Source organism: Chiloscyllium plagiosum, unplaced genomic scaffold (genome assembly GCF_037043375.1).
Source record: "Chiloscyllium plagiosum isolate Xiang-an unplaced genomic scaffold, Cpla_swu_hap1 HiC_scaffold_10, whole genome shotgun sequence".
Classification (NCBI taxonomy): domain Eukaryota; kingdom Metazoa; phylum Chordata; class Chondrichthyes; order Orectolobiformes; family Hemiscylliidae; genus Chiloscyllium; species Chiloscyllium plagiosum.
In genome coordinates this window covers 22,872,400-22,894,218 of record NW_028270148.1, presented here as the reverse complement: position 1 = coordinate 22,894,218, position 21,819 = coordinate 22,872,400, and the positions used below count along the sequence as shown (strand labels likewise).

The 21,819-nt window shown below is 40.3% G+C and overlaps 1 long non-coding RNA gene and 1 pseudogene across 1 annotated transcript in view; both read right to left on the bottom strand.

The window, feature by feature from the left end:
• LOC148148921 (uncharacterized) overlaps positions 1–21,819 on the bottom strand; it is a 590,427-nt pseudogene that overhangs the window by 24,281 nt on the left and 544,327 nt on the right.
• Positions 1–21,819, bottom strand: part of LOC122553209 (uncharacterized) — a 38,740-nt gene that overhangs the window by 15,184 nt on the left and 1,737 nt on the right. The window lies entirely within an intron of this gene.

Genomic DNA, 21,819 nt, shown 5'->3' with positions numbered 1-21,819 from the left:
AAATACAATGGCAGGCACAATAAGAGGTCTATAAGGGAACTGAGGCAAATGTCTCAACAGGCAGCAGCAGCTTCTGACCCCAGTAGGCGAGAGAATTCTTTGAATACTAAACTTGAGAGAATACATTGGTGATGTTAAAACATTTGCACAGCATTCTATTAAGACAGACCTAAATTGTCACTGGGAAGAATACTCTTGATGATAATTCCAAGCTGGCAGGCAGCCTGTGAAGGTTACATTTGTTTTGGAATTTTAATTTGTGTCAGTTGGAGAAATAGAGAGGCAGCATTAAGTGATAATATCACACTGAAGTACAGCTCATCTGTGTTTTGCTGGAGAGAGAGAAAGACACCCAGCTGTTAAACAGATGGACGCAAAAGAAAAGTTATTTAAATTATCAGCACCAATGCATGGATTTCTAATGAAAATGATGGCTTTGAACTGCAGTGTAATCAATACAACAAAATTAATTGGATAGAATCGAGCACGCAGGGCGCTGCCCAGATAAAGACATGCAATGATTTCTACCAAACACTTCTTTATCATTTTAGGTTGAATAAATATACTTGAAGATTAAGGCAAGAGACAGGTAATTGTGATAACATTGCACTATGAATAATGGAAGGAAAATAACCAGCAGGGTCAAATCACACATCCCACTGTCATTTGTTCTTTTTATCACTTCTGCTCAAAGCCAGGAATTCCAGAATGTAAACAGACCTTCCCCTCAAACACTCCCCAGTGATGGCCAGGAATTCATATAAAGCCACTGGGTCTTTAATATTTGCCTTAGTGACTGGGTGTTGTTCTGGCACGGTTGCATCCTTGCAGCATTCTCACTGCTTGATAACATGTGGGACAAATGCAAAGGGTTTATATTTTTCATTTTTGCCTTTAATAACCTGCTTCATTCTTGACATTTATTTCAGCAGCATCATGAATTTGGGGAAATTCATCACCTTGCTCAAAAGAATAATAGAGATTAACTACTACTGCTTGCAAAGGAAAAAGGTCAGGGTAAGCATAAAGCAGAAAAAACCCACATAATACTCACCTCAAGCTTTCCAAAGGGGGAAATTATATCCAACAACATTATAATAAAGTCCTGAGCAAACCTCTTCCCTTTCTTTACAAGTATCTAGCATTAATGAATACTCAGTTCATTTGAGTGGGTTGAGGTGATATGGCTAAGTCTCCTGTCCAATGATTGAATTATTCTGTGTTTGATTACATGAGTCTGTTTATATTTAATGCTCATTATGCTCGATTGATTAAACCTGAGTGTAGATTCAGAGTAAAACAAACCAACCCATGGGGTGGACCGAGAACCGGAAGGTGGGTAGGGGCGGGCTGCCTTAGTGGTCGGAAGGTGGGAGGGGCGGGGGCTTGCTGGGTCTGTATTGTCTGCACTTTTGTATGTAACGGTATTGTCGAATGTACAAATGTCATTGTCACTGTCTTATATGTGGAACTGGGATTTGAGGTTTGTCCTCCTCTCCCTGTAAAATGGTTGAACGGTAGGGTTCGGGGCCTAGCTTTGCTGCTCCTCTCCCTTGTAAAACTGCTGTCTTTTGTGTACAGCTGTCAATGTTTTTTGTAAACTGTTTTGTAACTTGTTTAATAAAATTAAAAAAAAATAAAACAAACCAACCATGGAAAGAGGGAAAAGTCAGAGCTAGAGCTGGAGCATGGAGCAAATACTTTAAAAATTGTGAACCAAACCTGGTGCATACACAGAAATTATGGTAATCTCTGCATCAGTTGAGCTATAAAATATGTGATATTAAGTGGGAAAAATGATTTTAAAATTGCTGACTTACATCATAGACTGCATATGTTCACCCCACAAGTAAATAGGTGTTCCTCTCAACGTAAAGTCTGGTCAAATGATCAAATTCTATTGAGGTTTGTCCAATTTTACACCAACTTAAAGACTAAAACAAAGCATGAGGCATCATGGTGGCTCTGTGCTTAGCACTGCTGCCTCATAGTGCCAGGGACCTGTGTTTAATTTCACTCTCTGGTGATTATCTGTGTAGAGTTTGCAAGCTCTCCCTGTGTCTGCATGGATTTCCTCTGGGTGCTCCAGTTTCCTCCCACAGTCCGAAGGTGTGCAGGATAGGTGAATTGACCATGCTAAATTGCCCATCGTGCCCACGGATGTGGAGGCTAGGTGGGTTAGCCATGGGGAATGCAGGGCTATTGAGATAGGGTGCGTATGAGTGGAAGGCTCTTCAGAGGGTTGGTATAGACTCAATGGGCCAAATGATCTGCTTCCACACTGTAGGGATTCAATTATTCTAAAGTAGGATTGATTGATCAGGAAATATATTGGAGAGTGAACTTCAGACTATTGCTTCTTCCTGTATGGCTGACTCAGAGTACAAATGGCTGAGACCTGACCATAGTCTGGCTGCCTCATCACATCTCATTTTCTGCTTGGGGACCCTGCAAGTTTTTGGACTCAATATCAAGTTCAATACTTTTAGCACCTTCTCTCATGTCCTTAATCCCGCACATCAGGACTTGTCATCACATGGGCTGCTACTACAAAAAAAAATGAATGTCAGCCACTAATGGTTCTCATTAACAGCTACTGATTCTCCCAGGCTGACCCATATCCATGTCTGCCCAAACACTGTTCTCTCTGGGCTCTATCTCCATTTATTGTTTACTCCTCCCCCTCCCCTCACCTCATCGTCAACATATACTGTATATCACAAACCTTTCTTAGCTACAATCAAATCTGAAAAAGGGTCAGTACCCAAGTCATTAACTCTGCTTTCTCTCTACAGATTTTGCCAGACCTGTTGAGTTTTTCCAGTAACTTCTGCTTTTGTCCCTCATCACCTACTTGCCTGCCACAATCAGACTGTGATCGAATAAGAACTGGATAACTGGGAAGACCTTGGAGAGATTTAAACATTTTCTTTGTAAATCCAACAAGTAGAATGCCAGTTTATTGCACAAATGGTCCCCAGATCCACAGAAGCAGGTCAGTTCTGCAGCACAGTTAGTAGAATTATTAGCAGTAATTTGAAGCTGGCCTGTGAGACCCAGTATCACATGGATATCTGCTGGAGTTACTATTAATAACCATGATTTTTTTTGTCGAAATGTCAGCACTTACATCACATCAATGCAGTATTTTTCTTCCAAAAAATACAATTTTCTGGAAGTTCTGAATTGTGAGAGCTCTTACCTCTGTAACGGAGAGGCAGGGGATGCTGATCATAATCTGCAAATACTTTCCAAAATGTAGTGATCAAGAGGCATCATTTGGCTTTGCTAAAGATGCTGAAACAGATCAATTTGAGTTATAGAGTCATACAGCATGGAAACAGACCCTTTGGTCCAACTCACCCGTGCTGACCAAATTTGCCAAATTAAACTAGTCCCATTTACCTGCGTTTGACCCATATCCTTCTAATCCATTCCTATTCATGTACTTGTCCAAATGTCTTTTAAATGTTGTGATGTTCCTCCACTTCCTCTGGCAGTTCATTCCATAAGTGAACCACTCTTTATGTGAACAAGTTGCTCCTCAGATCCCTTTTAAATCTTTCTCCTCTCACCTTAAAAATATGCTCTCTAGTTTTGAACTCCTCCACCCCAGAGAAAGCATCTTTGCTATTCACTCTATCCATGCCCCTCGTGATTTTACAAACCTCTATAAAGTCACCCCCTCTGAATCTCCAATGCTCTAGTGGCAGAAGTCCCAGCTGATCCTTGATAACTCAAACCCTCCAGTTCTGGCAACATCCTGGTAAATCTTTTCTGAACCGTCTCAAATTTTATAACACCCTTCCTATAGCTGGATGACCAGAACTGTAAACAGTACTCCAGAAGAGGCCTACCAATGTCCTGTTCAACGTCACCATGACATCCCAGCTCCTATACTCAGTGGTCTGTGCAATGAAGCAAATGTGCTAACTGCCTTCTCAACCACCCTGTCTACCTCTAACTTTCAAAGAACTATGTATCTGAAACCCTAGTTCTCTCATTTTGACAACCCTCCCCAGGGCCCTACCATTAACTGTATAGGTATGGCATCGAGTTCATTTCTGCCTTTGTTTTCTTACTTCACTCTCAGTTCTTTGTTTAAGGACAGTATGTGTGCACGTGTATACACAAAACAGATGCCAGTTGATGGGAATCACTATCAGTAGCTGATCTTTTGAACTCTATTTCCCAGGTCAGAATGGGAAATAAAATCCTTCTCCACCGGGGAATGACTGTAAACAGCCAGGACCCACATGACTTTCTGCAGCACGGCAGTAACCTTCTGTCACAAAGCTGGTCTCTTTTTTCCTAAAATGCTGATACTTTTCTCAAGGATACCGTGTCTTTGATCTTTTTCAGAGGGGTCATAAAACCCTCCTGGCTCCGAGGTGGCTTTTTTGGTACAGAAATGAAAGAGGATTTTGAGAGTCCTTTTGTTTATATGTAAACATGAGACTTCAGGCCAAAGTGGTCATGTTTTAGAAGTGACCTGTACAATGAAAGGGGAGTGGTCCACTCTCTAGCTGAGCAGTTCAGTCCTGAACTAATTAGGTGTTCAGCTGCTTGACTCTCTCTCCTTCTGCTCTTCAAACTTCAACCTGTAAGCTTTTGTTTCATTTTTACTGTGTTTCAGGTGTTTGCTTATTGGGATTGTTGTGCATATTCAGAACAGCGTAATTAAGTTTAGTTTGGACAGACTGAGTTCTGTAGGGGTTCTTTATTCTGTTCTTTGTGTTTAATTGTGTAATTTTGTAAATAAGCTTTTGCCTGTTTAAAATCTGATAGTCAACCTAGTAAGCTTACTCTGGGTAATTTTCACTGTACACTTACCAAAACAAACTGCAAAGTTATGGTCTGGCTGCCTGCTTAAGAATGTTTTGAGTGGTCTGGTGAGAAATCCATGATGAGAAATCCTTCCCTATTGACCAGATCCCACAAGTGAATAAATTTTTCCCCAGCCCATTTTATTCTCAGGATTTATCTCAGGGAGCTCAGGATCCCAACATCAGGCCTAATTGGAGGTCAGAGCCCCGCACAGTCATTCATGCGACTTTCCCCTAAATTCCTGATGAAATGTTTATGCCCGAAATGTCACATCTCCTGCTCCTCAGACGCTGCCCAACCTGCTGTACTTTTTCCAGCATCACTCTTTTCAACTCTGACTCTCCAGCATCTGCAGTCTTCACTTTCTCCCTCTTTCCCCTAAATTGACCAATTAGTGGCCAGAGAACAGTGAAGGAGCAGGTGCCTTCATTTTAAACCAAAGTTTTGCCTTCCTATTGACCTTTTCACATCTCCATCTTACAACCCAGCATAACTACTTACTGTGTGCAATTTTCTGCTCATTCCTAATAGTCACTCTAATAATCATTCCTAATCAAGCATCTGAAAGGGTTAATACAGATGACTGCCTTAAGCATCACATATTATGATAATAGAGTATAGATTTGTAAGCAGAACACTTAGAGACATAGAAACTGGGAGCAGCAGGAGGCCATTTAGCCCTTCAAGCCTGCCTGGCTATTCAATATAATTATGTCTGATCCTCTATTTCAATGTCATATTCTCGCTTTTTCCTGATAAATTTCTAGGTTTTAAAGACAATAAGGGTTATCTATCTCTTCCTTGAATTAGCCTCCACAGCCTTCTGTGGTAGAGAATTCCACAGGTTCACTACACTTTGAGTGAAGAAAACTTGCTTCATCTCAATCCTAAATGGTCTACCCCATATCTTGAGATTGTATCTGCTGGTTCTAGACTCCCCACCTACAGAAAACATTCTCCCTGCATCTAATCAGTCCAGCCTGTTAGAATTTTTTACATTACATTTAGATTCCCTCACATCCTTCTGAGCTCTACTAGATACAGACCAAGTCAAACCAATCTCTTCTTGTTGAACTGTCCTGACATCCCTAATATTAGCCCAGTGCATGTTTGCTGCACTCTTTCTATGGCAAGTATATCCTTTCTTAGATAGGGAGACCAAACATTGCAGACAATACTCCAGGTGTGGCCTCAATAAGGCCCTGTATAACTTCAGAAAGACATCCCTATGTCTGAACTCAAGGACCTCAAAGGATTAAGACCTAACATCCAGATCTTCTCAAAAGCTTTCTAACAACGCTCATACAATGTTGGCCCTTATTTCAAGGGGGTTGGAGTATAAGAGTAGGGAAATCTTACTGCAGCTGTACAAGGTGCTGGAGACCACTTCTGGATGACTGTGAGCAGTTTTATCCTATAATTTAAGGAGAGATGTTATTTTGTTAGATTCAGTTCAGAGAACATTCACCGGGAAGACCCTGGTATGGAAGGATTGCCTTTTGAGCAAAGGCTGAACAAGTTGTGATTCTAATCATTGGACTCTACTCAAGAGTGAGAGGTAATCTTACTGAAACATATACAATTCTTATCTAACTTGTCAGGGTAAATGCTAAGAGGATGTTTCCCCTCATGGGAGAGTCTAGGACCAGAGGGCATAGTCTCAGAATAAAGGGATGCCCATTTAAGACAGAGAAAAGGAGAATTTCTTCTCTCTTGCCACAGAGCACTGAGGGAGCAGAAACCTTGCATACATTTAATGGTAAGATAGATAGATTCAATAGGGCAATCAAGAGTTACAGGGGAAATGCAGGAAAGCGGACATGAGGAATATCAGATCTGTCATGACCTTATTGAATGGTGGAGCAGTCTTGAGAGGCAGAATGGCCTACTCCTGTTCATATCTCTGATGGCCTTATGGTCTTGTCATATTAATGTTATCTGTAACTAGTTGCTCACATGAAGCTCATAAAGGTCTGGACAAGGCTATGGCGAGATATGTGACAGTATCACTCAAGGTGTCCAGCGAGGCCATTGCAACATCATAATCATCTTGCTACATCTTTTATGCTTTCGACAAGAGGCATGGAGAGTTTCTTGCTAGGCAATGGTGAATTAAAGCCTCTTAAATGTCTTGTTAGCAGCCCTCCTCATCTCAGTAAGCTTCCAATCTTACCAAATGCTCCAAACTAACTAGACAGTAACAAATTATTATTTGTAATGAGGGCACCCAATGACCTCAGCTTGCTACTTGCTCCAAGGGACCTCCAGGTTCAATATTGGCACTAACATCTCAGGGAATGTTCTATGGACACTAGCCATGTGCAACCAAATTCCAAGGACATTGGCATCCGACATGTGCCAACTTCCAAGAAACCTCATGGCAAGTCTCTAATCTATAGTGATTGTAATGAGGTCGGCAAGTGGACCTCATGGAAATGAGTTTCCTGACTGGGGCTGTTAATCTGGCCCAAACAGGCAGCCCTGGCTGACAGATATAAACAGGAGGGTCAGAAGTTTTGTTCCTCTGAAAACTGGCTCTGAGGGAACTGGATCAGTGTCAAGGACTCTCCACGTGTAAAGAAAGGATGACTTGGTGACGGGATACTGGCCTCTGTGGAGTTATTTCAAATCCACTTGCAGGAAGCTTCTACACTTCAAAGCTTCATGTTGGAATGCACTAGCAACTACCATTGTAATGCTGCAGCAAGGGCACTGTGCACTTATGGGCCAGACCAGGCTGCAATTCCAAATGATTCGCTTGCTGTCATAGTGCTCGCTCACTCTGTGCTTACCTGGATGTTTACAGCATCTCTGCCTTGCATTTATGTTATTGCATTTTGCCCCTCAGACAGAGCTGCCAGGCTCGTATTACTGCTGCACCAAACAAAAACAGAAATTGCTGGAGAAACTCTGCAGGTCTGGCAGCATCTGTGGAGAGAAAGCACAGTTAATGTTTTGACTAATCCATGGTCCATCCTTCACCACAAACTACTAGAATGCACAGGATTGGTGGTACGTCTTGATGTGAGGTACCCAGGTCTTACCATCATTATTATTGCATGATGAGCAGTAATGTGGGTTTGAACAACACCACAAAGAGACCAGTGGTAAGAAGAATCTGAAAGGAGAGGAACAGAGAAATTTCTGCAAAAGTATGAGTTACTAGAGTACGTGCATACACCTTTAAGAAAGGAGAAGCTACTCAGTAAGCAATTGAAAGTGTTTAAATGGACATCAGTGAGCACAGGAACATGTAACAGCTGGCAGCTGCACTCTGAAGCAAAACAGCAGCCAGTCCTGGGATGAGAACCCAGTTTCTGTTAGGAATAGTCACACCTGGGCAGTAAAAGTGCAGATCTGAGTCCCAATCTTGCAGAGAAGCTGATGATGTTGGACTCCAGCTCTAAGCTAAGTCTCTTAGGGAAAGGGTAGAGAACAATGATGGAATCCTGGGCTGAAATTTAACATAAGGGAGAAAGAAAGTACTTAACATTAAAAAGAATATTGTTACCACTGTAAATGATGCTAGAACAAGCAACAGAAAACTTCTTAACCATGGTGCCATAACATAAAATCTTATTGAAAGTGGCAGTATTAGATTTGAGAAGATTTAAACCAAACAAGTGATTTTGAAGAATTGTTTTTTTACAAAAATGAAAGATAGAACATGTAGTGCAAAAAAGAATGTGTGATGCCAGCAAAAGAGAAACGCTCCATTTTGTTCAAAATGGTTGGAATCTTACCAGGAAGAAGCAAAAGGTGAGATTCCTAGAATCTGGAAGATTATTCTAATTGACCAGAACAAAGTATTTAATAGGCTTTACAAACTTTGAAACACTTACAGGAGTCTTAAAAGTTTTATTAAAAGGATATTGCAACAGATAGTAATTTAAGGCTCTAAACAATTCTCAAAACACAGGTGCTTTCCAAGAAAAAGAATATGCTGGAATCAGTAAATTAATATAGAACAACAAGTAAATACAATTTATTAGAAAAATGTATCATAGTTCAACAGTGGGACAGAATTAACAAAGACTGCTTTTAGAAATAAAATGGAAATGAAAGTTTGAGTAGGTTGGGCCTGTACTTGTTGGCTTTGAAGAATGACAGGTGACCTTAATGAAACCTGTGAGATTCTTAGGGGACATGACAGAATGGATGCTGAGAGGTTGTTTCTTCTATGGGACCTCCTAGAACTAGAGGGTATAATCTCAGAGTAAGATGAGGGGGAATTACTTCCTTTAGAGGGTAGTAAATCTGTGGAATTCTTTACATTGGAGGGCTACACCATTGCATATATTCAAAGCTGGCATGGATAGATGTTTAATGGGTAAGGGAATTGTGGAGTATGGAGAAAAGGCAGGAAAATGAAGTTGAAGATTATCAGATAAATTATGATTTCACCAAATGGCAGAGCAGACTCAATGGCCTGAATAGCCTACTTCTGCTCCTATGCCTTATTGACTGAACTTTTTTAGACTAATGAACACCTTACTCAGTTAAATTTGATACGGGGTGAGTATAACTGCCTTATTGAATTGGAAACCTTATCTAAAACACATAAAGTTCCAGCCTATGAAGTTGTAGGTACAGTCGCGCAGGCGAAAAGCTCCTCAGATTAAAGAAATGAGGGGAGTTTCACTCCAGCAAATAGAATACCAGGGCTTTGAGAATGTATATGTCATCTAGAGCCAACAGAGCTAACTGGTGAGTAATGATGTGTGCTTTGCCCTCCACAACCCGCAATTCATTGATGTCATTCAACCACTTCATAAAAAGCAATCATCAATAGTCCTGGGAAATCACAACCAGGGGATGATTCCATAGGCTCTCCAAGACTAATAGCTGAACCTGAAAAGAAGACTGAACCTTCAGAAATCAATTATGTTGTTTCAAGCAGCAGAAATGCTTATCAGTTTCACACAATCAGTATGGAAGAAACCATTGATTTCACAGGGCTACAGAAAATGTTTCCCATCCCTCAAGCCACTGAATAATTCTCAGGGGATAAATGTCAACAAAACCTGAGAGATGACAGCCAACCTGTGTTGCTAGAATTAAGCATTGCAGTCCAGTTGAGACTATTGAAGAACATTTAATTACATAAGACTTGACATCCCAACAATCTGCTATACATGGTGCTGATAAAGAACAGTCAATACCACTGAAGAAGGGCTTATGCCCGAAATGTTGATTCTCCTGCTCCTTGGATGCTGCCTGACCTGCTGCGCTTTTCCAGCAACATATTTTTCAGCTCTGATCTCCAGCATCTGCAGTCCTCACTTTCTCCCACTGAAGACACGAATGCAAAAGAAATCTTCTATACCAGGCAAAAAAACACAGACCATGATAGAGAATGTCAATAGCACCAGTCTCTTGAGAGGGACCAGTCTGGTACATGGTATTGAAGCTAAAAGCACTTCTTTCATCCATACAATTGTCTTCCATGAAGGACATTGATGAGATCAAACATCCTCCAGATAAGGTAGTAGACTGCCGGCAGCAACATCAACAATCAACCAACTCCTTAATGAAAGAGATTCATGTGATAACGATTCTCCAAGGCAGGAATAAAAGAATGATCAACATCTTCCAGCCAATGACCTACTGGTCTTTCATGTCCAAAATGAACACATTCTGAAAGAACAGTCAGCTAAGTAAGGATGTTGTGCTTCAGTTATACAGAGCCACTTCATCGAAAGGAGAGGATGTGGAGAACAGTCATGAGGATATTGCCTGCGATGGAAAGTCTCAGTTATGGCAGAGGCTGGGTTTGTGTCGTTTAGAGTAGAGGAGGCTGAGAGGGGATCTAATTGAGGTATACGAAATTATGAGAGGCAAAGATAGGGGACATTGTGAGAATCTGATCCGCGTGACAGATGTGTGTAAGACCAGAGGACGTGAGTTTAAGGTGAGGAGTAAATGGGTTAGGAGGAGATTTGGGGGTTTCTTTTATCCATGAGGTGGTAGAAATACGGCATGTGTTGCCAGAGAGAGTGGTGGAGGCACATACTCTCACAACATTTAAGAAGCATCTGGGTGAGCACTTAAAATGCAAGGGCAATAAGTAGACTATGGACCAAGTGCAGGTAAATGTGATTAGTGTGGACTGGTGTTTGTTGGTTGGCAAAGACAGAGGCGCTAAACGGCCTGTTTCAATGCTCTATGACTCAATGGTGAGATGCCTTTTCAAACACTATGTGCAGTTTTGGTCTTCTTATTTAAGGAAGGATGTAATTCTATTGGATGTAGTTCAGAAGAAGTTTCCCAGATTGATGCCTAGAGTGAATCGGTTGTATTTTGGGGAAAGATTTTACAAGCTAGGAATGAGTCCACTAGATGTTAGAAAAGCAAAGGTCACTTGATTGAACTGCACAGGATCTTGAATGGTATTGACATTGGGACATGGAAAGGGTGCTCCCCATTTGGATCAGTTCAGAACTAGGGGCCACTGTATGAAAATTTAAGCGTGGCCCTTTCAAGTCTGTAATGTGGATTTTGTTTTCTCTCAAAAGGTTGTGCGAACTTGGAATTCTCTGCCTCAGAAGACAATGGAGGCAAGCAGGATCATTAAATATTTTGAAGGTTGATAGATTCTCATTAGATAAAGGTATTAAAGGCTATCAGGGATACATAGGAATGTGGAATATGAGTCATAAACAGATTAGCCATGATCTCAGGGAATAGCCAAGTATCCTTGAGGGGCTGAATAGTTTACTTCTGTTCTTATTTGCTATGTTTGTATGGTCTTAGGACCATTGACACAAAATGGATGGGTGAGGGGGTGGGGATGTACTTTTGATAGTAGTCATGTCTATTGTGTAGACCAACAAAGAGCCATTCGTGCAAAGAAAAACCAGCAACAAGATGAATGACAAAATTAACTTTTCTATTAGTGGAGGACTCAATGCAATGCTTCCTTATTCTTGATGTTTCAATTTAAATTATAGAAACAAAAACTCAAAGAACTGAGGATGTTGCAACAATTGCAACATTTAAAAGGCATCTGGATGGGGATATGAATAGGAAGGGTTTGGAGGGATATGGGCCAGGTGCTGGTAGGTGGGACTAGATTGGGTTGGGATATCTGGTCGGCATGGATGGGTTGAACTGAAGGGGATGTTCCCTTGCTGTACATCTCTATGACTCTATGTTAGAAATCAGAAACAAAAACACGTTGTGGGAAAAATTTAGCAGGTCTGGCAGCATCTGTCGAGAGTTTACATTTCGGGTGACCTTTCTTCAGGATGGGTTTTCTAGCTATTTCCATGTAAATTATAAGTTTTTAATGGATCTTGAATGTACAGCTCTCTGGAGTCTTGGAGTAGAATTTGGTCAACTAAGCCAAATTGGTAGCTAATTGCAAGTGAAAATCTTCAATATATAAAAATGGTGCCAATACAAGTAGTAACCAGAGAAAATCTTGCATCCTAAACTGAACATTTTTTCAATGTGAACACTGACTGTGTGTTGAAGTAAATTTGTACAAGCATTTGTTTGCTTTCAGTTACCCTGTTGTAGCAGCTTCAAGCAGATGACTTTGCTCCATTAGTAATCATTTCTCATTTTCATTAATCTTCACGTCACTGTCGCTTACGTGAGATGACTAGATTGGGTGCCAAAATCATACTTGGTTGGCATCAGATTGACAATGTCAAAGTCTGATTCACTTTGAGACCTTGACAGGAGTCAGTGAGAGGAATCCTTTACCTCTGTGATTCAAACTTTTGCAAATGCAATTGAGACTCAAAAGCACAGGCAGTCACTTCATTAAAGCAAGACTCAAGTTCTTATGATGCTGATGCATTCATGCACAGGAATTCAGAACAACTGATGAGTTATTGCCTTAACAGACTGAGCCTGACAACATGTTTCATAACGGCTGTTACGCAACAACAGAAGAGCCTTCATAAAGCCTCAGAAGCTGAGCACAGTTTGGACACAGACACGCACTCCATCATTTACTAAAGAAATTGAGTTTGCACATCCTCTGACTTCAAAAGCTATCCTGTCTTTGATGCCAGAAATATTGATTCTTTTTATGAACTTGAGCACAAGAAATTTGGAGCATTTGTCAAAGATTTAACTAAAGTTGCAGAGGACATCATTTTTTCTGCAGCCCATCATATCTCTTGAAAATGTCACAAAGCATTTCACCCATGATGAATTATTCTGATATGTAGTGATATGCACAAATATACAGTAGTGATACTGAAGCTATGTCTTAGTGTCTTTCTTCATTAAGTTAATAGTTGACTAATATTCATTGAATGTATCACTTGAATCTTAGAGTATTCAACTTCTGACCTTAACTAATGCTACCTTTGTGCCTGTACCTGCTATTCACAGAAGCTTTTATAAAATCACTTCTGGTTTTCCAACTTCACTACATGATCTTTGCACCAAACCCTTTTCAATCCTGACTACTATAAAAATGAAACCATTTTAAAGACTGCCTTGTCCTTGTACTTATTCTGCAACCATTACCCACTTCCTCCCTGCCTCTTTCAATTGACTCACCAACCTTACCATCCCAGTACTTTTTAATTTAATTCTTTAAATGAGGTGGTAGTATTACTCATATGGCCACTATTTGTTGCCCATCCCTAACTGCCCTGAAGGAAATGTGGGAGAGATGCCCTCTTGATGTGCTTTGATTTATCTCTAAAGCCATTTGATATAACTAATGGCTGTCTGGGCCATTCACAGGAGGTAGTTCAGAGTCAACCATATTGCCTGGAGTCACAAGTAAGTCAGGTCAGATAAGGATAGCAGATTTCTTTCTCCAGAAAAGACACTGGCGGACTAGATTGATTTAATTAATGACTGTTTCAATTACTCAAATCAAAATAAGAAAAGTCTCATTTTCCCATTAGAGACAGATGACTGTTGGTGAGTTATATCTGAGGGTCACCACACCTCAGATGAGGGGCCAGGTTGGGAAGACAGTACTTTCATGATAATCTCAGTCAGTATGAGAATTGTCTCTGTCACTCTGCATTGTAAACCAGCTATCCAGCCAAATGAACTAACTGACCCCCAGTTCAAATCAAAGAATGTTGTTTTACCCTATGGCTTTATGACATGATGCACCTCAGTCTCCAAGGTGCTCAACAATTTCCAAAGGCCTATCATCTTTTGTAGTCTTTTCTGAAAAGAACTTTAACAGGTTAAGCAGTTCTGTTGGGGTACTTACAGAAACAAAATCAAACAGTTATTGGAAACTTACACACTTGGAACAGAATTGTGTTGATCTAAAGTCTGGAGTGATGATGCACTCCAACCTAACTATCCCGTCTAGATATTTTCTAATAAACTTATGGAGCGGGTGGAACTTGAACCTAGGCCTCCTGGCCCAGATATTGGGGCACTACCACTGTGCCACAACAACCTTAATCTTTCTTTCCATGCTGAGTCGAAGGGCCTATCTAATTAGAGGACAGGCATGCATTGAGTCTTAATGTGAAAAGGCACGCAGCTTACATAACAAGATACATTTTCTTGCATGATAGCAATAGATAAAAGTTACATTGGCTCGTGAGGCACAATGACAAAAACTGTCTGGAGTCAATGATGAGACATCTTTCTCCATCTTCCCTGAAAGACTGTGTGATGTTTCAGATAGGATGGAGCTTAATGCAGCTTCAAAATTAACTCTTTCAGAACCATTGCCTTATAAAGCATCTCACCTTATTTATCATACAGAAAATCTCACATTTAAGCCAACTCCCTGTTTATGTTTAGCCAGCTGCCAATCTTCTATCCATACCAGAATGGTACTCCAATGCCACAAGCTTTTATTTTCTAGAATTACCTTTGACCTATCACCTTAACAAATCCTGACTTGAAATCTAAGCACAGTACCTTTACTGATTTCCCTTTAGTCACAGCACATAACTTCCTCAAAGAACTCCAATTAATTGGTTAAACACCATTACCCTTTCACAAAAACAAGTTCACTCTGCCTGACTTCCATGAATATTTTATGTGCCCTGCCATAATAACTTTGATAATAGAGGCTTTCAAAATAGCTTCTAACATTTTTCTTATGACAAATGTTAAGCCAAGGAGCCTGCAGTTTCAATCTCTCTGTCTGATTTTCTCTTTGAATAAAGGAATTTTATTTGCTACTTCCCAATCTAATGGACCCTGATCTAAATCCAGGGCATTTTCGAAAATTAAAACCAATGCATCAATTATCTCACTAGCCACTTATTTTAAGAAGTTAGGCTGCCATCCATCAGGACCTACCAACTTGTCAAGTTGCAGTTCCAACAATTTAGTCAGTTCCACTTCCTGGTCATTGTAATCTTCTTGCATTTGTCCCTCCCTGATTTATGGCTATTACTGAGATATTACTTGTACCCTTTCCAGTAACAATTCAAACAAAATACCTGTTCAATTCTTCAGACATCTCCTTATTTTCCATTATTAATTTCCCAGGACTGAATCCTGTGTTTTTATTGGCGAAATTAGAGTTGCGCATGTTTTTCGGAGAGTTTCTCATTATCAGGCTCAGTAGGTTTTGTTGCTCTGTTTTATCAAACCTCTTACATTCATTGCCCCACCTTGCTCCATGGAATCTCTCATATTTGAATTCCCTGTCAAATCCTGATTGAAAACCTAAGCACAGTACATTCACTGATTTCCTCCTTAGCCACACCACATGTTATTTCCTCAAAGAACTCCAACTAATTGGTTAAACATGATTTCCCTTTCACATAAACATTTTCACTCTGCGTAATTTCCATAAATTGTTTTTCTGCCCTGCTATAATGTCTTTGATAATAGAAGCTTTAAGAACAGCTTCTAACATTTTCCCTATGGCAGATGTGAAGTCTTTTCCACAACAATTTGCCACTCAGTGGGTATGTTTTTCCACACTTTGCTGACATATCATACTCACTCTATCTCTGCTACTGTACCCACCTCCCATTAAGGCTCTTGCTGTACCACTCTCATTATTGCCTGCGACACCTTCCATCACTGTCTGTCACCCACTTCAATTCTTGGCACCACTAGCCTTGTATTCCCTCTACATTGCCTAGTCACCTCTCTACCTGCACCAACAGTAGCATTTGTGCCACCCATTTCATTTCCCATAATCCCTGCCTCTCTCTTATCCCATGCTTACAATAGGAAGAAACACTCAGGGTGAATGGTGGGCTGCCCGCCATTTGACTCCTCACCTCTTCGAAGGTGAGGATCCTAATTCTGACCACCTCAAACAAAGCCTGGATGGGCATCAGAGACTGTCCTGACTTACTGTGCTAGGAACCTCTGAGTGAATGCTATTCCCCTTAACTTAGCTGAAACCTGTTGTCAGCTGCAACAGGTGTGCTGACTTTATGTCTGTGCAAAATGGCAAGGCAAGACAGCAGTAAATGATATCTCTCACTGAAGGGACAACATACATAAAGACAAGGCAATGCAAGGCAAGGATGCTGTGAGCATCTAGGTGGGCTCAGAGTGAGTGAGCACTATGACAGCAAGTGATACAACCTTGTCCAATCCATGACTGGGTCTTTGCCCCTGAGCACAGAGTTTCTTTGCAACAGTGTTGCAGTGCTAGTTATTGGTACAGCCTGTGGTACAGCACTGATTGGCAGAAGCATCTAATTAGTAAATTGGAAATGTGTCAGGAGGGTTGTTAGAGCTAGCTTGTGTCAGATCCCAATGTCTGTAGCTGTGAGGTGTGTGTGTATGGCTGATGTCCATGGTGAATGCTGTGAGGTTTTGATGCTCTGTGTCCAATAGGGACAATATTGGAGCAGGCGGTGAGCTGAGTCTGCCTGATGCTCACTCCGGTTTCCTTGTTGGGTCTTCCTGATGTCTAGCATATTTGGCAACTTTGGAAAGATGTAAGTCTGAATATTGATAAGGTGAGTTGTGGCATTAACAAAGTATTTGAAAATCAGTAATACCGCCAATTGTCATCTTGTAGCTGCTTAGCAAGAATCTCGCCACACTGCTTGTGAAAAGCTTAAAAGATGGACTGAGATGATCTTGATGTCAAGAATGGGTCTCACCGTGGTTGTTGACTGTTTCTGCCACACATCTCACAATAGCCCATGTCACCCAAAACCACTTTTCAGTTAAAAATCAGTGATTGTGGGTATTCCCATTAGAATTTTCCTTTATCATGGTAATGTCTATATTCGGTGTATTCTGAAAACATCATCTTAAATGCTTGTCCCTACATCTCTATTGACCTATTCCTTAACCTAGTTTTCCAAATCACTTTAGTTAGCTCTACTTTCATGCCAAAATAATTGTCCTTAATTAAGTTTAAAATATTTGACTTTGGCTCACTCTTCTCTCCCTCAAACACATCTTCCCAAATTTGATCACTTATTCCCACTATGACTCTATTAATTCTATTAGAAACATCACCTTATAGATTATGTTGATCAGTTGGGTCCATGGGATGAAGAATTGCAGATGGAGTTTTATTTGGATAAATGCAAGGTATTGCATTTTGATAAAACAAGCAAAGGCATGACTTATACAATTACAAGCAGGACCTTGGGTAGTGTTATAAAACAGAAGAACCTGGGTTTCAAGTATGTAATTCTTTGAAGTTTGTGTCAATGTAGATCGGGTGGTTAAGAAGACTTTTAGCATGCTTGCCTTCATTGCTCAGACCTTTGGGGAGAGAAATTGGGACATTATATTGAGGTCGTACAGGATGTTGGTGAGGCCTCTTCTGGAATATTGTGTCTAATTTTGGTCACCCTGTTGTAGGGTTTGAGTTATAAGGAGAGGCTGTAATGGCTGTGACATTTTTCACTGGAGTGAAGGAGGTTGAGGGATGATCTTATAGAGGTTTATAAAATTACAAGGGGTATAGATAAGGTGAATGGCAGGTGTCCTTTCCCTAGGGTGGGGACTTCAAGACAAGGGGGCATGTTTTTAAGGTAAGAAAATTTTTTTTAAAACATGGGGACAATTTTTTTTTACACAGTTGTTCATGTATTGAATTAACTTCCAGAGGGAGTGGTGGATGCAGGTACAGTTACAATATTTAAAAGATATTTAGATAAGTATATGCATAAGAAATGTTTGGAGGGATATGGCCTAAGTGCAGGTGGGTGGGACTAGTTTAGTTTGATATTATGGTCAGCATGACTGGTGGGACCAAAGGGTCTGTTTCCATGCTGTATGATGCTATGATGCTAATATCTCCCATGAAGCTTTTCTCACAGGAGCTAACATTTATATATTCAGATGTGTAACTGCATTTACACTGATCACGACCCCATTTCCCCAAAATCTCTGACTTAACATTTCAGGTTTCATTGTTCTTCCAAAAGGTGTTATTTTCAGAATTAGAGGACTAATGGGTTTGAACTTAAGGACTGTTGACTTTGATTCTAACCAATTGTAAACTATTTATCTGCTGGAAGATCTTTTATCTTAGATCAGGACCTAATAGGTGAGGAACTGAGGACCCAGGGTAAAGAGGGAGTGAGACTGAGCATGAGGGTAAAGATGCCCTTCAAAAGGTATATTGTGTAGCGCTCACATGAAGAGGTGTTGACCACCCCAGGATATGTTAAACCCTTATGTCCCCCCACCCCTCCCCCACCAATCCATCATCACATTCACCTTGACCTTGATCACTGGCTTTTCACACTGCCAATTCTCATAGCCAGACAATTGTTTCCCATCGATGTGCCAACCACTTTGGCTAAGAAGTAAGACAGCAGCATGCTAATAATCCTGCCTGAGGTAGACCCTCCTTAATCCACTTTCCCAGCTGAGAAACTAAAGTTCCTCTCAGTGTCGTGACGACATTAACCATGTCACGTCAAGGCTGTGTTTTCAAGATTTTCCAAAGAAAACATTGCCTTTGAATAGAATGCCCAATTTGAAAAGGCAGCCATGGTTCAATCCAGAGACTCTCCATTAAATTTATCCTTGACATCAATCATTCATAGCTGAGAAACTTATGAAAAATAATTGTTCCTGAAGTGGAAGATGGCACGGTGCCCGGTGACACTAGGCACACGGACATACAAGGTGGCCACTGAGTCATAAGTTGGCCACTTGACACACAAGAAGGGTGTCGGACCACAATATACAGAGAGACAGCAGAGCAAACACAGACACTGCCTGGGGCCACCAGAATGCCAGCGCAATGCACTCACAACCTAGTTGATTAGTTTGAGGCAGGTGGGGGAGACAATACCAATGAGTAATGTATATTGCCCACCATCTGGATCCAGCCAACACCTTTGATAGAAATGCTAACAGTTTGATACGGACTCAACACAGAGTGCTAATAGCCAGGGCTGCAGTAATTGTCCTTCTCAGGAAGAGCGATTAGAGCCCATTACTACAGTAATGAAACTGACTCGCAGCTGACCACTGTGCCGTTGGTGTCTTTCTCTCCCCGGAGCTCCAGTATTTCATTGCACAATAAACTCTGTCATTGAACCCCGACTCTGACTCCAAGGCTGGTGATTTTCCCAGAACAGATACCAAAGGAAGGGATGAAGCAAATCAGTTTAATTTAGTCAGATGATTTTCTTGAAATGCATTTAATCAACCTGATCCTCTCTTAGTGGATTGAACATGTAACATATCAAACCAAATACTTGAACACATAATCTTGATTACTCAATTATCAACATTTCTGACACCACTTATGCCAAGTATCATGGGCTCAGTGCTGACAATCACTGGGGAATATGTTTGCAAAAGGTAATCATTTCTGTGCCACACATGTTTTGGTTCAGCATTTGCTATTGTTTACAATTCAGGTTGAATTGCTGAATGAAAGATAAAATGGGCTGTGGTACAAGTACTTTGAAAATTGGCTATTTTTAATCCAATCCAAGCAGAACATTTTCTTTTTGGCAAGCTACAGATTCATTTGTCAGTCCTAAATTGCGTAAGAAACAAAAACACAGCAAGTTCCATTGAAAATGTATTCCTAGTCATGAAACCTTAGATGTCTGTATGTATTTGTGAGTATATGCAGGTATATAAGGAGTGAGATGGTGTAAATCCTTAAATTGGCAAGGATCTTTGCTGTCAGGCTTCATTTGAGAATTCCACAGTTTCTTCATATCTCTACAATGAAGCATTTGGAAGCAGCTCTTGCTTTGTTAAGACTATGTATACAATAAAGATGAAAATACACTTGCATTTATATATTGTCTTATTAGATATTTCAATTATCCCAATTTGCCCTTCATTCAACACAGTCCTTTTGAAGTATGTTAATGATATGCAGGCAAACATACAGCAAGATCTCACAAACCAATGCGGTTATAATGGATGATTTAATTTCTCTCTCCCTCCCACTCAAAAGTTACTCCAGATAATTGCTTTGATTATTGCACTCAGTAACAAAGCGAGACTTTAGAGTCTGCAGTTGTGCAAATCTGTTTTGTCATTGTCTTTGAAAATGAGTGCCATGCTAGTTTTCAATTCAATCCAACATGACCTGTTCAGCATTCTGCAGTTCATTCATTCTTACAGAGTTTACAACTCAGAAACAGATCATTCAGCATTTTATTTTATAGGAATACTACATCATAATTGCCATTCAATAAAAGTAAGCATTGCAAGTATCCAATTGATGTTTACTTTCCACATGAGCCTCCTCCCACCTTGCCTTATCCAATCCTATAGCATATCCTTCAATTCCTGCATTTCTCTGTTTATCAACACCTCACAAAACCCACCCCTCATTTTCCATAGTATGACAGGGATCAGAAGGAATCATTTTGGAGGACAGACAGGGCGGAAATATACTTTTGTTGAGAAAGAACTTGATGTGTCAAACAAAAATAAACAAACTGAAGCATCTATGATTTGTAAATTGGATTTTAGGTTACCAATTTATCAAGATAGACCTCAGTGGCTTATAATAATCCGTGGAATGTAACTTATTTCAGTAAATGGTTCCTCGCATTTCAGAAAACAATTATAATTCACTGTTAAGCTATGGTAAACATTTTCAAAGAAAATGTGGTGAAGCAGGTATAAAGCTGAAAATATATCTAGTGACTTAGTACTGCATGGAGATTCCACTAAGTTATTCTGGGATAGTAATTTAATATTTATTGGACAACGATTTTGCAGCATGTTCTTGGTCACCACAAAAAACAAATGCAAGCTGCCCTGTATCCTTTAATACCCCTGGCTCATGCATAGCAATCTAGGTATAGTCTGAGCAAAGCCATATACAATGTTAGCAAGAAGATTCTTAATTCTTGTACTCTAACCCTCTCGCAAGAAAAAAAACATGCCATTTGCCTTCTTAATGTTGTGCCCACATGTCTACTTTGGTACCTGCATGTTTAAATATCAACATGCCTTTCCAAAAACTTTTTTTCTATTCTTACAATCAAAATCAATAACCTCAGATTGTGTTACCATTATATTCTGTTTTCAACTTGCTGTTCACACATTTAACTTCTCTGTATCTCATTGCGGTTTCTTTATGTCCTCCTCACAACTTATGTTTGTACCTGGTTTTGTTTCATCAGTGAACTTTAACGCTTTAATCTTGCTCATTTCATTTATGTCTTTATGTAATTTAAAATTACATGTTAATCTTTTAATGGCACCTTACTGAAAGCCTTTTTGGAATCCAAGCACACTACATCCACTGGCTGCCCTTACTAATGAAGTGGAGGTGCCATTGTTGGACAGGGGTGGACAAGGTCAGATGTCACCTAACAAAGGAACAGCGCTCCAAAAGATGGTGATTCCAAATAAACCCATTGGACTATAACCTGGTGTTGTCTGACTTATAACTTTGTTAATGAAAGCGAAATACAGGGAATGCTGGAAGTCTGAAAATACAAACAGAGCTGAAAAGTTTCAGCAGGTCTAAGTCTTTGAGTATTAACTGGAGAATGAGATTGGAAAGGTGCATGCCTTTGTTACATGCTCCTCTTGACTTTGATTTTTCCACAGGGGTGGAATTTTCCTTCCCAGCAAGAGGTAAGGTCTGTAGAATTGACAATCAGGTTT